Source organism: Corvus brachyrhynchos, unplaced genomic scaffold (genome assembly GCF_000691975.1).
Source record: "Corvus brachyrhynchos isolate BGI_N302 unplaced genomic scaffold, ASM69197v1 scaffold14, whole genome shotgun sequence".
NCBI lineage: Eukaryota > Metazoa > Chordata > Aves > Passeriformes > Corvidae > Corvus > Corvus brachyrhynchos.
The window spans coordinates 1827444-1846428 of record NW_008239110.1 but is presented as its reverse complement, the minus strand read 5'-3'; the positions used below and the strand labels follow the sequence as shown (position 1 = coordinate 1846428).

Genomic DNA, 18985 nt, shown 5'->3' with positions numbered 1-18985 from the left:
AGGACAGGAACTTATAGTTTTTTAGGTCTGCAGTGATAAATTTGAACAAAGTTTTGCTCTCGGTAACATTTTGTAACTGTTTTTAGTAATTGTCCAGAAACTGTTAATGAAAAAACAGACAGAGAATATCCCACCTGTTTTGAAAGTAATGCCATTATAAGCGAGGTATGGTAATTATTATCTTCAGGGTTATGAAATTTACTGAGCATATGGCAATTTACATTTACTTAATTACATGTAAACTTAATTAATTGGTAAGTTTACCTGTATGTTTACTAAAATTTGCTCTTCTTAAAAAAAAATGAACATATTAAGGGTTAATATTAGAGCACAACAGAAATATGTTCTTTGATAGGAGAAAGTATATTAAAAAATCCTAGTCATGGGTGCTTACTACTACACATATTTCTAAAAATTCAAAGGAGCAGCCTAAAAGGTTTAAATAGTTTACCAGCAGGTAGTAGATGTTTATGGAAGGACTTCAGGAATCACATATTTTCTAAACTGTTGCTCTTAAATGTCTGAAAATAGGTATTTTAAAATTGGACTGCTGTATAATGCCCAGAACATAGGTTCATAGTGGAGTGTATGGCCCCTCATAAATTTATTTTGTAAGAAATAATAGATAATTTACCAAAAGTTTGAAAAAAACCCCTTTAAATACACCTAAATTCATTGGGATTATATAAAAGAGGCAAACTTTTCTATAAAAAGAGATCATGCATTTGCACCAATTGCAACAGTTGCAAAATAATGAAACAGATTATGTAAGAGAGTACATTTAAGGATCACTAAAATCTAAATGTCCTCATGATCAGATCACTACTAGCTTTTTTGGGGGTTTTGTTTGTTTGGTTTGTTTTAATAAAGAGGAAATAATAATGAAGGGATTTTTTTTCCAAGGAACATTTCCAGAGAAGCCCAAATAAGATTTTCTTATGCTTTACTCATCCATAAAAAGCTTATCAAGAATGTTGCAATCATACATGATTTTCTTCTTTTAGTTTCCTATATCTATGTAGTTTTCAATCTTTTCCTCTTTTGTTTTCCTAATTTTATATAGGTTTCTTTTACTTTATATGAATATACAGTATCTGGTAAAATGGGATCCAGATGGTAATGAATTTTTCATACTAGATAATATAAAGTAATATAATAACGTCAGTAACATGACAGAGCCCTCAGTCTAAACTGCTAATTCCTCTTTTCCTTGAAAAAGGTGCACTGTATCAACTTTAATAATGTGAGAGATGCATTTTGTTAGTTAATGCCCTCCGTGGACAACTATATACAATTAATTCACCACCCAATTACAAAACTGGGAAATTTTCCAACTCCTTCACCTGCAGACCACACTAGTGCCACAGTCCTCTTGGCTCTCTTCATGGAGATCTCTGTAACACCTTGCATGTGCAGTAAGGCAACTTTACTGTTAATAACATCCAATCAGCCTGTCAAATAAAATTATTGTCTCAGTGACAAGTCATAAAGACAGCTTGAACACACTATGAGTCAGGAGTAATAACTGATCTCTCGAATATTTTTTTCCCATGCTATGAACTTTGTACTTCAAATGAGCATATCCCAACTATATTTCAGAAAGATCAGGCACAGCCACTTCAAAGCCCAGTAACTGCAATACAGTCATGCTATAAGAAAGACCAGTTCATTTCCATTTCCTCAGACTTCCTCACCAATACACTTTATTAATGGGCTTAAATCACATGCTTTGTGAGGCAAATGGGTAGGTGAATTTGTGTTTAGGTTAGTTAGGATGCAGTCACAGACTTTCCTTCAAATAATCCATGTAAGAAATATTCACATCTTCTTTTGACCTTAGCAAAAAACTTCCTTCTGTTTTCATGACGGAAATTGTCATTCTATTTTAAAACTTCTTCTATGAGATATCACAGACATTCACATATTTTTATATGTCCATTTCAAAAAAAGGAAATACCATGTCTAAGTTTCTGAAAAAATATTAGTCCCTGTATAATTTTTTCATGTTTTTTCCAGAAGTTGTTTTTTTTCTTTAAGTTCTTAAGCAGTTTATAATGTGATTGTAATTTTCTTATATAAATTTCATGTCTACTAGGGCATGAATGTGAAAGACAGAGAAATTAGTATTTTTTATTACTGAGCTGTTTCTTTCCATCACAGAAGGAGAAAGAGACGTTGTTGGCCAAAAGTCAACATTACAAACAGTTTAAATATGAACCCTATAGAAGGGAAAAAGCTTGCTGGCAGGTTTCTTAAAAACAGATCTTCCTAGGTAAATTATTTCTTTGCTGGTCTTTAGCACAGAATAGTGTAGGTTCCAAACAGCCTCCCTGAATATTCTCTCCTGTCCCTCCCAGAGAAAATTGAGTCTAAGATCAATTATTATTTTTTTATAGATAAGAATACGATCAAACTTAAAAATTCCATGAAATCAAGAGGATTTTGTAGTGTGGCTACAGTGCAGTGTGGCTTTCTTTAGGCAGGATTAAAAATCAAATTAGAAAATTTATTATTCTACAGAAATAACTAAAGGTTCACTCTCATCTTTATAACTTCTAATGGGCACAGCAGACCACTCACACATAAAGTAGTCAAGATTGCTCTTATGATAAATAAAATGGTAATTTAAAGTGATAATTTATATCAACACGCATATTTGGATAAAATAAGAAGGAAAGAGTAAGATTTACAAATCAGGTGAGGCATCTGAAGTGGGACTTGGATCAAACAGTTTTATGTAATGTGAAGATGTAAAAATATACACATAAATACATAAAGCTTTTATCACTAATCACTAAGTCACCCAGCATCCTGCTTCCATACAACTCTAAAGGTACACCAGACCAATCAAAGTGAGGACTTTGTTACCTAAACCTGACTTAAATTCTCAGACTAAAAAGTTCCCTGATATATCTTCACTGGAGCAAACAAGTTCTCTTACCAGGCATTCCAGAAGGAGCCCTGGCACCTGACCTGCTGCGATAGATTCCCACTGAAGCTCTCCATGTATCAAACTTTTAGTATGCAACGTGGAGACTCACATAGTCTAAGTGCTTTCACAGCTCCAACTCCCTGAATGAACTCTCACACGCATATTCAAAACAACCCTAAAAGCTTTCAACACAGCAACCATGTGAGATTCTCTTTTAGGCAGCAAAATGTGAGTTACAGCGTTGGCATTTCCCTCATCAACACCAGCCATTAATTTCCAGATGAGTTTATTTTTGTGCTATTATCAACATATCCTATATTCATAGACAATAAAAATAGCATTTAGGCTTAATGGCAACAGTATACTTACAGGATATGAATTAACTACTGAGAAGAAAAATACTATTGCTGACAGAATTCCCCAACACTTACCCTCACAAAAGGCACTATCAGCATATGCAGAGAAGCTCAAAGAGATTCCACATTGCTAATATGGAACTAGTTTATCCCGCAAATACACAGTGTCCCCTGCTGTGATGAAAGGAGACATGCCCAACACATGAAAGTTGTGCTGAACAAAGAAAGAGGTTTTAAGAAAAGACCCAATTGTTATAAAAGTACAATCCTAACAGCTCAAATGATTACCAAGAAAAGCAATACAGCCTTGATATTTAAATTCACCCTCAATTTAATAATGAAAAAAAAAACGCATAAGGAATCAGTGTCATATATTGAAAATTATATTATTTGCTGATGAAAGTAACCATCATAAGCCAAACAACCAACATTGTCATAACCATCTTCAGTCATTTCTCAACACACAAATCTGCAACTTGTCTGCAAGTATGTACCCCTGCCATACAAACAGAAATTAGTTTAGCTGCTCACTGAATTAAAGTCTCATGTAAACACTAAAATACATTGGTTAAGGAGATGTGTTGAAAGATCAGTTGATAGTGTACATCAAGCAAACATCACAAGGAAATGGGGTAGACAGACAAAAATATTTTTCAATTTCAATATACCATCCTATTGAAATAATCAGGAAAAAACCCTATAAACTATGAAAAATTCATATACATATGGTCAGTAATTTTAAAACATTCCAAATGTTTTTATAGGGATTTTGCAATTTTTAGTACAAATTTTCTAATAATTATGACCAGAGGGGTTTTTTTAATCTGCATTGCAAAAAAAAATTCACTTCTCAAACTTTCAATTATCTAATTGCAAAAATGTTAGAATTCATTTTTAAATTAAATTAGGGGTCTTCTAATACTAATACTTCATACTAATGCTACTTCTAATTTCAAAGAATGAATTATTGAAAAATAATTTTGATGGATAATCCCAAATCAAGTTCTACCATCAGCTTTTCTGGGGCTGAGAATAAATTTTAATTGTAAAGCACAATGTGTTAATACAGTATTTCCTTAAAAGTATTCATTTTCATAAGAAAAGAAGAAAAAATACTGAGCCATAAAAATCTACTAATAACATTTTTCAATTGAAAAAATATTTTCCATGGCGTTACTTTTTTTCTACTTCAATTTAGAAAAAAATTTCAAAAAATCAATATATTTACCACCTCTGCAGAAATTCTACAACTGATAATTTGTGCAAACTAAGCTCACTGAAAGCATCCAGCTCAAATTTTTCAACATATTTATATCTAACTTTTTTTTTAACCTTGTTTTTCCTATTCCGTGCAGGATTGCAGGTCTTTAGAAGAAAAGTCTTCAGAAAATGGTGGAGTATATGCTCATTATTAAATACCTTTAGCATTATATAGTGATATTTATCAAGGATAAGAAGCCAAATAGTAAGAAATGTTACCACAAACTAGCCTTGAGAACATGTTAATTTAATTAATTAACTGAAGATAAGTCTCTACACAGCCGTTCAAGAAGTTCAAGTAGTTAGAGGAGCATGACACATCGGAAACAACAGCTGCATTCTTTCTTATCTTGCTGCCTTGGAGTTTGTGTTACTATTATACATTTCCAGGATTGCACAGCTTTGCCAGTTCTGACAGTCATATCTGATTCTTGGTTTTGCCTCAGCTAAACTGTGGTACCCATGAGTAACCTTTTTCCCCAGTTCCCTACAAGGGTCTGCTTCTTGCTCCCTGGTGACAGCAGTGGTGGCCTCATTGCCTTGGTGTCTGACTGTTCAGGCAGCACTTGCTGCTCTAGCAGCTGCTCCTGACTCCTCAGGGAAACCTCAGGAAGAGTATATTGATTCAACTAATTCATTTTAGAATAGCAAACGATTTTAATGGAGGAAAGATTTGTCATGATATGCATGCTCAGTCTGATTGGGGAATGGATTAAGGCCCCATTATCAAAAAGAGACTGCTTTCAAGGAAACATTTTTTTAAATAGCATGACCCAAATTCACTCCCCAGAAAGTGTGGATCACAAGGCTTTCCCTTTGCATGAGCAATGATTTCATTGCACTATCAGTACCAGCTCTGTTTTCATGTGATCAAGAAAAGGAGACATTTCCATCTTTAGAATACAACATATTCTAATTTCGGGAAGACTAAACCAAAACCTTTCTTTAAATAAGACAACTGATGTGCTTGAGGATATGTATCTATCTGGATTTCAGCAAGGTATTTCATAAAACACCACATGGGGAAAGGTTAGTTAAAGCTGAAAACACTTAAGGCAAGCAATGAAATTGAAAGGTGTATAAGGATTGGCAAAAGAAGAAATGGCAATAGGTTCTTCTGAAAGGTAAAACATCAGGCTGAAAGACAGTTACCAACCAAGATGCAAAATTTCATACAAGTTATTTATAAATTGGAAATGAAAAAAAATTAGATTAGAAAAGTAAGCTTCTAAAAGAAAGTTCAAGAGAAGATTTCTATCAGAAAAAAGCAAAAACTTCTAAGATGGACTTTGCTAACTTTATGGTGATAAAATGAGAAAATTGGAGACCAAGAAGGTCCCTGTTGGTATTGGGTTTCCAAGTTTGCCACTCCTTCTATTCTTTTACCAAATTCTGTTCTCTTAACCATCAGTGTATCACCACATTCTGAATGTAGCCCATGATTTCTTAAGACATGTTTATCCCTAAATTACCTGATTTGAATTCCTCAAACTAATAGTCTTAGAACTTATCACTCATGATCCATTGTAATAAGGTCCCTCACTCTCAAAAGTCCATTTAAGCCATTTTCAGTGAAAAAGTAATCAGTGCATTCCTTCACCACCTCTAGCTTTATTGCTGTACCTGCTTTCCTCTCATTCTTATTAGTTGTCCTTCTCGATTTTTCATCATTTCCTCCTGCTTTGCTTTTTTTTCTTAATCTTATTAGTATTTGTTAACACTGTTTTCCTTAGCAAATATGAGGAATGCCAATAGCAATGACTCATTCTTTTACATGCATTACCGGCCAGATTCATAGTTCAACTTTTTTTTAAAATACATTAACACTACAGATTTGGGAGAAACTAAATAAATCAGAAGTATATATAAGCCTTTCTCCTATGTTCTTGCCAACCTGAAAAAAAAAGCACTACAAATGTAGTGGAGCACAAAATCGGGGGTAAATATTCTAGTATTGTACTCTCCATTTGCATATTCTGGGTTTATCTGAAGTTCATCATGCCTATTTCTGGATTTACTGTATATGAGTAAGACATGTATAATCAACCCCTAAACCAAATTTCTTTCCTGCTCCGTGGGCAGGTGTTCTGCAGGCAGCTGTTCAGCATGTGAACTGAAAATTAAAAAATATCCTTACCTTTTAGGTGGATCTGTGATAAGGCTTTGCTCTGCTGGAAATTGCTCTCATAGACATCATGCACAAGCCTTACAGGCTAAGAAACCAGTACCTAATAAAAAATTCAAAGTCACTGCACGTAATAGGTAATGAAGTGCTGGTCCTAGGCAGCAGCACAGGAACTTCAGGTGTTTGCTTAATATTCACTAAGCATATTCCGAAATAGTCCATGCACATTTTCAAAAATTTCTTTCACATAATGCCACACTTTTTTCGATTCTATAAAAGACATTTGTTCAATAATATCCACTAAGTAGCTGGGCCTGGGGAAAAGGTATCATTTGCACAGGAGTATTTCAAAGACATTTAGCAGAAAATGATGTATCATTGAATGCAACAATCCAGAATACTGTAAGGCAAAGCAAATTAATGTTTCCATTACTCATATTTCATTTGCAAAGGAGAATTTGAATTATTAATTTAAACATTTTTAGAGCCTAAATAGTACAGACAGAAACACATGAAGAGGTTAACATGCAATGATCATATACGTACATTAAAAAATGGAGTGCAGTTACTGACTTTCTGAAATAGTAAAATAACACACAAAACAAAATATATGTTGTGGTTTGAACAACTAATTTTTTTTTTTTTTTTTTTTTACATCTCTAGTCACTTAGTTTTCAGAATTTTTTGCTACCTAGCTGTTATATACTGTAAACTTCTAATGGATGGCTAAGTACAGAAAAACTGAAATACAAGGTGAAGAAAGAAGTAAAACTATATAGTATGGAAGAAATTGGGCTGTACTGAGATTCCCACCTTTTAAGAACAATAAAGCCTAAATATACGGTTCAAAATTTTAAAGGTCTTTAAAACAGTCATTCACTTATATAAAAATACACGTTGGTTTGGTTTATAGAAAGATGTTTTTATATAAAAGAGCTTCCTGACAAAATGATTTCAAAATATTGAAAAATAATATCTAAATGAGTAGGCTGAATCTGTCATTCTAACTCCATCAGAATACTCTCTTCCTTGGTAAGAAACCCTCTAACACTGCTAAGTCTCCTTTGCAGTCTTTGAGCAGTGTGGATGGACGTAGCCTTAAAATATCTTTAGGAAAATGTATAAAGCACACCTCATTTCTTCGTAATCCATACTAAAATATACATAGACTTTGGCATAATTCTGTTCCCCTCACACAAAATTAGGAGATCCAGGAACTATTTGTCTCCTCCCAGAACACAATGAACCTTCTCATTGTTTTCTTGTGCTCTTCTATAAGCAAGAAATTTTAAGGAAACACACAAATGTGCATGTGTGTCCATGTGGATGTGTCTAAGTGGACCTCAATGGAGAGAAAACCTCATAGCAAAAGATTAGGAATAAATTTTTTTAGGAAGAAAAAAAATTAGAATTGATTTGGCTTAAAAATATTCGGGCAACAGAGGACTGTTCTTAAACTCTTGGATTGCTTTCCAATGTCCAGTACTATTCCTCACTTCTTCTCAAGGGAGAGTGAAAAAATTGCCTATCTTTCTTGAGAGGCAGAACCCTGAAAGACAGGTAATGACCATTCTGATGCAAGATCATAATACCACAAACTCTGAAAACTTGATATGTAAGTTAAGCAATAATTTCAGGGATGTGGATCTTGTAAAATGGTTATGTTCCCCCATCTTCCTAGGACATCTTTCAGTGCTAAGATAACCCTGATGTACACACAGGTAAGACTCATACAGAAAAAATGCCATAAGAGAGAAACAGGAGAAAATGCAACACATCCATCAACAATCAAACATGGGCCAGGCACAAGAAATATACCCAAGCCAGTTCAAATACAGGTAGAGCACTATTGTAAGTCTATTTTTGCATGCCCGTTTAAATTCTGTAAGCCTCCATAAATGCAGTTATCATTACCATTGTTGCCTTATCATTCTCAGTGATTGCTCTCTTTCAGTCAAGTACAAAGGCAGGCTGAATATAAATGTTTTGTCATAAAACTGCTATTCAAACAATAAAAAGGGTTATAATAGTACTAAAAAATCACCCCCAGGGCTGCAGCACAGACTGGTAGTATGCATATTCAGGCAGCACAAAGCAGTTCTAGTCACATACTTCTACCCATAGGAACCCTTCCACTGAATCCGTACTTAATATCAGCGTGCTCCCAAAAATGATCCAGATACTACCAGGTAGTCAAGATAGACAAAACATTTTGGAATGTCACTCAGAAGAACACAGTTTAATAATACTGTGAATTTGTGTTGAATTTAGCAAATATCAACAAATTTAGTTAAAGTCTTTAATTTTTAAAAAGAAAAATGCTTCAATTACATTTTCTGCCTTTATCCAAAAATGTTTTTGTTGGTCCCAGATCTAGCCATGTAGTGCCACCCAGGGGCCAACTGCAACGTGCTACAACACTGCCATCTTGCCAAACAGCCTCAAAAAAGCCTTATGCAATACAGCCCAGACTGTCTTCTGCACAGGCTTGAGTATTCTTTTTAAAATGTCTTAGATGTTATAGTATTTTTTTTTTTTTTTTTTTTTTTTTTTTTCTGTAGCATAGAGACAAGAGAGGTAGGGTCAGGTCAGGCAAGGAAGGGTGAAAGAACATGTAACAAGCCAGGGACCACCAAAACAGACTAATTAGTCCCATAGAGTGACCGGATGGTTATCTGATCAAGAAGGAAAAAAAAAAACAGGAGGAGAAAAAAAAAGAAAAAAATAAAAAACCCCACAGGTAGAATTTAAAACAAAAGGTTTATCAGCACCAAAAGCCCACTGCCCTGGGTAAATGTGCTTCCTTGCAACAATAAAGACAAATAAAGTACTGAAAAAGGATAAAGCAGGAGATTACAGACCTAGCTGTGGTTTGATAAATGGCACTCTACTCCACTCTGCTTATTGTGTACTTCATACCTCGCTCTTGAATATGGAAGAGAATTTTATTAAAGATTTAGCCACGGTGGTGGTGGTGACTGGCTCACAGTAATTTTCCTACAAAGTAGTTTAATCTATCACAGGGCAGACAGTGCACCTTCTTACCATGTATCATATCTGTCTATTGAGTAAGTGCTATCCAAATCCAATTTCTTTTCATTTTTAAAACCTGTGATGCATATTCAAGATACATTTTCTTTTTGTCTGTGGCCTAAATTAGGTGCTTTATAAAGAAAAAAAATTTTAAAAAAGTGAAGTAATAAAAAAGACTGGACATTTTCTTTTTTTTTTTCTGAGATTCACTACAGTGCTAATGATGCAAAACAATGGGCATGTATGGTTGGCTGTCACTGCACTCACAACACTGTCAGTGCACAGTCCCACCTCCAAATGCTGGCCCCAGCTCTTACAGGTGAAACTTATAAAATCACTGCAATAAAGCCCTAACTTCCTATGATATTTCAATGCTTATTTTCCACATTTAATTGAAATAATAATCACTGTGTTTTTTTTTATTGAATGATCTGAGGCTGGAAAAGTTGTTGGTTCAGGCAATCAAAAACAGAGTCTAAGCGTTTAGAAATTACAGAATTTTTTTCCCCCACAATGAAACCTAAGATACAGCTTCTAAAAGTTTCTTCATTTTAATTGTAAATGACTCTGTAGGATTCACCAAGAATCTAAGAAATTAAGTACTTCTGATAATTTCTCAGTTCTGACAAGTATTTCCTCCCAGTCTGTGGCTTTTGGTTGGGAAACGGGGATTTTTTTCATTTCCTTACTTCTGCGGGTCTGCTGAGAGTGTTTGTCAAACTGAGAGAGAAATTAAAGAGATCTAACCCAAAACTGTTACATCTAAATACATTTCTTTTGGAAACTACTGTTAATATATAATACAGTAATTCTCCAGATCTGAGCATGAAGCACATCCAAGCATAAAATATACAGGTAGTTCTACAAACATTTCAGGGGCAACTAAAGGTGACAGAGTCGGTCCTTTGTGATTTGTATCCTCTGTGTATCACAGTCTGATTAATTCCCTTTGTTGAACAGTACATAAGATCAGTGTATGTATTTCAAGGTGATAATCAGAACATTAAATCTAATAACATTTGAATTTATGCCTGCTACAATGTGGGTGATTACCAGATGTTAAATTTACTGTGCTAAGAGAAAATAGACTTATATATATGACTGGATTTTACCTAGAGTAGTTTCCAAAGGCAATCTTGGAAATGTGAGCCTTAGCCCAGAACTAGCTTCAAATCTATTGCAGCTTTGGTGCCATGGAAGAATCTTTACAAGTTGTATCAACAAGAATCTTTCTTTCAACTTGATCTTCAACATCTCTGACATATGCAACAGGCTGAAACAGCTATCTCTAACATGTTTTTTTGCATGATGCCCATGATACCATATTTTTCCCTTGGACTTTCTGTTTCTAATCTCTGTCTTCTTATCACAATATTTTTCTTTCATAATTTAAGCAGCACTATCCTAGTGCCTATAAACATAGTCCCATTCAGGTCTGAGACTTCAACAACAGCAGAGAGTACAAAGAATGGTGTTCATGCACTCAGTAGTAATGATTTTCATTATTCTCTACAAAAAGTGGGCATGACTAAAAATTTCAGTCCATATTTCATGCTAGACAGGTCAGGTTAGTGTACTCTGAGTTTGTGAAGATCTTACTACTTCCTAGCACTTGTTTCCAAAGTCTTCCCTAATCAGGTCCCTACCTCTATGAGGACCAGACTTGAACTCAGAGATTAATTTAAAGGATTGCCAAAATTTTAATTTTATCATGGGATTTCTTCACAGATTCCATTAAAGATTGTAGTTTTGTCTAGTGAACAATACACAGCACACACTTTGAATGAAAAAGCACAACCTCTCTTTATACGATTTCAGTTTTTCCTGTAGTGTTAATATACAGAATCTCATTATTGCTTTTATTCAGATGTAAATCACTCTATTTCCTGTTTCTTCCAAGCTGACAGTTTAGTCATCTTTGTCTGCATTTTCCACTACTGATTCTGTGAAGGGTGTTCTTTGAGGTAGCACTCAGGTAGCAATGTCCTGTGAAAGCCTGAAAATACCGAAATTTGAAAACTTAAAATTGATGCAGTTACATTCTCAAAAGGCACACTTTCCGTGGACTTTTTGTCTTTATGAGTGTTAAAATTGTGGTGCTTCCTTTGGTCTTCAAATGCTGTTCTGCCTAATGTACTTTATACAGCACTGCAGACCCTCGACTGTATCCACAGCATCAGGGCACCGCCTACTCTCCCTGAGCATCTTCCTGCTCTTACTTTACTCTCGCTTAGGAAAATAAATGACATTTAAAATTTGGATTGGTCAGTAACTTTCCAAAGCCTTCTCTCCAAGGTCCCTGACCCATTAGATTCTCAGAGAAAGGACTCAATCAGCTCCCCACACATGCAATATTTAAGCTTGCCTTTAAATAATTCTCAAACACTTTTAGACTTTCACCTTTGCTTAGCAAATGCTTAGAAAAAGCATGGGGTTTATATTTATATGGAATTGAACACTCTTTGAATTTCTCTAATACAACTAGTCAGCTGATTTAAGTGAGAACAACTGAAAACATCATGACTGTCATCCTATCAAAGGAATTAACACCACCACTTAAGTCTTTATTCTAAGATATCTATTTTTTGCAGTTACTTGCTGAAAGTGCTATTTAAGCCTTATTTTGGTGTCCTACACATCTTCAGAGAATTTGTAATGAGTAGAGTTATAACAAATCTCCTTTTCCATCGAGGATATTTTCTCAGTTATATGTGGTATTTTATGTCATTTTACTTGTGAAATTACATTTTCTTGAGGATCTATGAGCTCAACAGAGGCCTGTGTTTTTGTTATCCTAGTTTCAGTCATTCTCAACTACATGCTACTAGATACTACACATTAATGAAGCACAGGGCATAGTAGGACCTTCACAGCTATGGTTTCACACAGAGAAGGCCAAAAACATGTGGACAATAGCATAGGCAAGACAACCAAAAAAAGACATCACAAAATCACTGTCAGTAAGGATGCTGTCCAGATTGGCAATTATACAAGCAAATGTGAGCAAAACTAGAGTTAAATCTCTGCTTACATGAAATGTCACAGCAATAAGGAAGGATACTCAGCTTCTATGCTGGAAGGAGAGAGCTAACTCAAGTATGCCACTAGCCTGGGGAAGAGGATACTGGACATTTGAAGAAGATACTTTGAACACAAAAAGCAGCAAGTAAAGCAAGAACTAAATAAATTAGTATCCTGACTTTCACATTACATTGGCCCATGTAATTACAAAAATGAAAAAAGGAACCAAGGTGATAATAAGTCCAGGACTACCTCAGGCCACTACAGAAGTTTTGAAAATCTGTCACTTTGGATATAAGAAAAATGTGATTGGACATGAAACATCTATCAGCCTAGATACATGCAGAAATAACTTGCTGTAGGAATGCAATTACAGGAATGTTGCAAGTCAGAAGCATTGACAGAAAGCATGAAGGGGAAAAAATGGCAAGATAGCTGTTAAAGCTGGATATGTGGTTACTCACCATTACATTCAAAATGTTACATTCATACAAACTTGGGACAATATCTGACCAGAAAGGAAAAAACCCAGTTAAACAGAAAAATCAGAAATCAGTAATACACTAAAGAAAAGTCTTATGGTACTTTAGATTAACTTGCAAACTGAATGATGAGAAAAACTCATTTGGCTACACTGCGATAACATAAACCTCCATATTGAGTCTGAAACATTTTTAACATGCACTTGTTTTGTTGGCAAATGCCTTCATTGATGAATTATATTAGAATCACTGCCATTCTTGAGAGAAATTAAAGCTATATTTTTCATTTCATGCAGAGGTTGGGCTTTTCCTGAGACATCTGTATAACCTTAGAATTTTAAATTGCAGCTATTGCACACCCACACACCTCTGTCTTATTACACCTTCATTGGTTTGAGAAAAACCCTTGCTTCAGCCAGACTGTGGACTAATCCCTAAGGCCAGATCATTCATTGACAAAAGCAGGAAGTACTGTCCTCGAATATTAGTTCAGGCTAGCCTCCATATTTTAGCAGGCAGATTGTATATATCTAAAAATATGGGTTTGCATCCCTTGAGATGACAAAAAGCACCTCAAGCACTTACCTATTCACTTAGTTTACCACTTGATGATTTTGAAACCTAGGTTCCTTTTGGGAGTTTTTCATCATAGACTACTTAGAACATCTCTCTCCTCTCTGTTATAAACCACTATGTGGATTTTGGTCCTGACTCTCAATTAGAACAGTACATACTCCTTTCATTTTCAGTAAATGGGTCTGAAGAATAAGTTGCATTACTTCTTACTTGACAGAGGACAGTATAAATTAGAGCAGTAAGAAACTGCATTCCAGTAAGAAAGTAAGATTCAGGTGAAGGAATCTCAATATTACACATCAGCAATCAAAGATGATATAAATTTGTCATTTCAATACAATTTAAAATTAACTATTAAACATTAGTTCAAAATTCAGATGAAATTTTGCAAAATCTAATTGTACTGAAATATGGATATATGGGTGTCATTTCAATATAGAGCCAGGTTTTTGTCATGGCATACATCCATAATACAATCCTTATTGAGGTATTACAACTTCAAATAATATAAAACTGATTTGACTATTTCATCAAGTATTTACAGACAACAGACCAAACCCTGTAGTTCTCCTAAATTAAAGCAGCTTTCTTGAAATCTAGGTAGCAGCACAGACATGGACTCTAACTGAGAAACTGACCAAGGACAATTTTCCTTATAGGTAAAAGTTACCCTTTTAAGAACTTGGAATAATAGGAATACATGCAAATGGCTGTTAAATTTGTATTGATTTTCCTATGTAAGGCAAAAATAATCTCTGTCAGAGATCTAACTTTGGTGCAAGGATCAATGGACATGCCAGATGTATCCAGATATCTGGCCTCACACCTTCCTGTTCCTTCTCAGCTACTGCTGTCAAGATTTATATCCTGTCAAGTCCATTGCAAGCACTTACTTCTTTAGCCTCCCCTGCAGTGTTTGGTTTTTAGACTGGACCAGCAACACTGAGTAAGACAAGCAAGACATTCAGCATGTGACAGCTGAGCTAAGAGTGCTGCCTTGAGGTGGGGAGTGTCCACAGTGCTCTCCAACCTGGATAACTCAAACTTCCAGCGAACGTTTGGAGTGTTTAGTGACCAAAGGTTCAACATAATTAAAGAAACAAAAACTATTCATTGAAAAACACACACAGCCTTCACACTGAGATGATACTCAAATATATATGTATAATATACATACTTGGTCCCTTTATGTTTCGCATACATGTTGGACTCTTCACCATTTGAGTGAAAACTTGGAAGAAATTTTAAAACACAAGTATGTTGATGTTTCTTAGACTCTTTCAAGATTTTTTCTGAGAATTTTTTACATGTTTTTTTTCCCCCCTTACAAAGAGAACATTGTTCATTTACACAAGTAGGTTCAGCTGTTATGGTTATATACCCAGTAAACAAAAACATACAAAGAAATTTATTCTTGTTGAAAAAAAACTAATAAAATCTAGGAGATAGTCACAGATGCAGGAAGTTTCCTCTGTCCTTCATGAGTTCATTAAGAAAGTGAATAAGGAAATTACCTCTTCTACCTATGTATGCAATATCAGCTTTATCTAGAAACAGCATGGTTTCATTAGTATCTGTCACAACATTAGCATTATATAAGAAATTGCTTGAAGCCAATATCCCAGGTACAACAGTCCTAAACCCTAGGAAAGGCCAGATATAAGCTATGTAACACAGAGTATCTTTGCATCTTATGAATGATGGTTTATTCCTGGAAAATTTTACTCTTCTTTCTTGGTCTCATCTGTCTAGGACTTTTTCATATAACCTATGGCTAACAATGTATTTTTCTAAGCTAAATTACTGAAGACATAATGATATCCAGAAAGTTAAAAAAAAAAAAAAAGGAGGACTGCAAGAAACAAAACAACTGATATCCAGATGAACACTGAGGCCAGTTTGCTTCCTTCAAGACATAAAAAAAAAAAAAAAAAAAAAAATCACTGAATTATATTATTGCTCAATATAAATATTTGCCCAGAAGTGTTTCTCTAATCAATATTTAAAGTGAGTCAAAGGAAGTTTAATAGCTAAATCTTGCTCTCATTATATGTCATCATCCTTTATATGATATCCTCTGAAGCTATAGACCCCTCAGAGGTTGAGAGAAGCAAACAATTAATTTCACAAAATTTTCATATGAAGAAGATTCTCATTTGAAAAAAAATATGACAAAACTGGATTAACATTTTCATGCATTCAGGAGGGCACTAACATAATGCAACAATTTCTTTAATAATGAAATATGCTTTGGTCCTATTATACGTTTCAGAAATAATTATATCCTGTCAACGCACAAAAGAAAATGAAATCACAATTTGTTCACAAACAAAAATCATTGTAAATCATGACCAATATATGCATATCTATTTAGGACAAAGACTGTACTTAGGAACTGTGTGCGTATTTGTGTGCACACGTGCTTGTGCATGTATTGTTCTGGTGCTTCTAGGAATGAGTCCTGATCTGGTGTCTGCTATTTCTGCCCACATGCCATTGCGACAGCCCTGTGCTGAAATCCAAATCAAATCTGTATTTGCACTATAATTTTCAGTGCGCCAATGAATAAAACATTCCTGTTTTCTTTCTGTTATGAAGTTATCTTCTGTTTTGTGAAAAGTGTTACTCAACCCTCCCATACCAATGTGATATCAAACCTTTTTGCAGCGTAGAGTCACCGATGAGAGCAAGAATCAAAGAATGAGATGACAGACGCTTACAGTACTAAATAATTTACTAATGGCATATTTGTCTCTTCAAATGTCAGTTCTGACCTGAGAAACCAAAGCAGTAGATGCTACCCCAGACACTGACCCAAACAAGGGTCTCTGCCCAAAACATCTTACTATGAAAGCACAAGACCGTCAGAAATTCTGCTACTGAGGGACAGAGAGGAATGCTACAGAAAAAAACACTACCAATGGAATTGTCAGTAGTCTTTAAATACCAGTTGGGTTTTTAATTACAAATTATACTGTGAATGTGCTATTTTTAGGCTCAAAAAATGAAAGTTGCCTGGGGGAATGAATGCCTAATTTCTGCAGGAGCTCTGTATCCGAATCAAGTTTTACAGATAATTTTGCATACATCAGTCAAATTTCTAGGTAAAACAGAAATATATTTGAACCCACATAAATGCAGAGTCCGATTCACTTCACTCATTAGTAGATTAAATGATTATCATATGGGATTTTTTTTAATTCAATGCAAAAAAATAATCTGCATTACCTCTTCAAAATCTAAATACCATTTTAAAAAAAATGTTTAGGATGATAAAGTTCTAGTTAATGCAATATTTTCTCTATAAATCTTGATCTGCTCTGGCAAAATATCAAAGATGGTACAGAACCTCTCAGATCAGCAAAAATCAAATGAGCAGTTTTAGTCTCAATGGCCATTTGCTGTGAATCTGGGAAAAATACATTGCCACATGGGTACAGTTACTCCACTGCTTCCCCTGCTATCATACTGGTGCTTTGGATGACTACAAGAGTCATGACAAGCTTAATAAAAAGATGAAACAATCAAGAGTCAGAAAACAAAATAATTAGAAAAATACTATGTAAACCAAAACTAAATGCAACAAAACCCATTATGCATCATCAATAAAAAGAATTTAATTAATAGTTTCTGTTCTTAGCATTGATTAATTATGGCAAGTGTGGTTTAGGAAAACATTTTAAGAAAAGCTTCCAAGTATCTTGAAATAAAAAATCTTAGAGAAGTAAGGTGGTGTAAAAGTGATGCTACTAGACTGGAAACCTGGAAGGATGGCTGCTGACTGCTATTCATATTTTCACTACATTAAAACAAATGTCATCTTGTATTTCTTAGTGAATGTAGCAGAATTTCTGTAGCAGTGCAGGTGGCTGCAGCTACACTTTCTCCTGAGAACTCAGACAACCACCTGTGCTGGTCAGCAACCTAAGTTTAGCATGTAACTTTCAGTCATGGTGAGAAGCCATGATTCCCTTCTTCTGTCCTTTGTATGTTTTCCCCTGATTGGTTAATACTTTGTCCTCCTGTGTTATGTATGAAGTTATGCATATTCATTTTCCTTCGTTAATATGTATTAGTTCTAGAAAGTTCCTTGTTCCTCGATGCCCCATTGGACCCTTCCCTGAGTCCCTCCTTTGGGTTGTTCCCATTGGTCCCCTTCCTGTCAATCCCACCTGCTTGTCTCTATCCCATTGGCTGAGATCCCTTTCCCCACCTATTCTGTACCCAGTATAAGATCCCTGGACCCTGCCATCAATTGGTCTCTCTGTCCCTGCTTTTTCATTGCACTAGACGTGCGTGGAACACACACGGAGAGTCCCCTCTCTTTACTTCTCTGCCTTCCCTGCGTGCCTGCCTGACAGCGACAGGAAGGTACAGCCCCTTTGGGTGAGGAGCTCTGCCCCTTTTTCATTGTGTGTTGGGCGCTGAGTGCCGCCTTCCAGAGGGGTTTCAGCGTTGACCTCCGGGCTTCTTTGTGTCAGCATGCGAGGGGTAAAACCCCCTTCTGCCAGCTCCCAGTGGCTCAAAACCCCTCCAATTTTACCCATGTTTTAGCAAAACAATGCACTAATTCACTCTTCCCTATAACATGCTTTTAGATGTTCCTATTAAATATGCTTCAAAAACCTGGATTCAATACAGACTGCAGTGTCCAACATTGTATTACAGCCATCTGCTTTATGGCCAACTTTGACCTCACTGTTTCATTTTCCATTGCCTCAATTCTTCCCTGGCAAGAATTTGCTTTCACTCTACTTCTTATATGTGTTGCAAAGATACAGATATAATGGTGGCATTCAACCAGAGCTTTAGCTTTGTTAGTGGATCCCTGTTTTGTTTTGGACTCCAGATAAAAGTGAAAAAAATCAATACTGAGCTTAAGTACCACAGAAAAAGCATTCCCAACCTCTTCAAGGCAGCACCACCTAAAACTATTTAAATTTGCACATCACCAATATTAGTTAAAACTTTTATTCAGCTTGGCTTTTGTTGATATTTTCCAGTCTGACCACAGATACCAAACACCAAAGTAATTTCAGCGTCTCAATTTAGAATACAAGGCACAAGGAATAAGAAAATACTGTTTCTGCAATGTCAGGAAGGATAACATACTCTATAGCCATACAAAGTGTACTAATAATGCCAAGAACAAAGGAGGGAGAAGAACGGTAAACTTAGATTTTTAGTACTGTTCATAAAT

General features: G+C 35.2%; 1 long non-coding RNA gene across 12 annotated transcripts in view; it reads right to left on the bottom strand.

Moving 5' to 3' along the window:
- Positions 1–18985, bottom strand: part of LOC108448016 — a 207921-nt gene that overhangs the window by 129836 nt on the left and 59100 nt on the right. For 9 of the 12 annotated variants that reach the window (XR_001863779.1, XR_001863780.1, XR_001863783.1 and 6 more), the window contains one exon: positions 6686–6776. The exons of the other annotated variants lie outside the window; for them this stretch is intronic. This is a non-coding gene — a long non-coding RNA (uncharacterized LOC108448016). The remainder of the gene's footprint in view (positions 1–6685; positions 6777–18985) is intronic. 12 annotated transcript variants of the gene reach the window in all.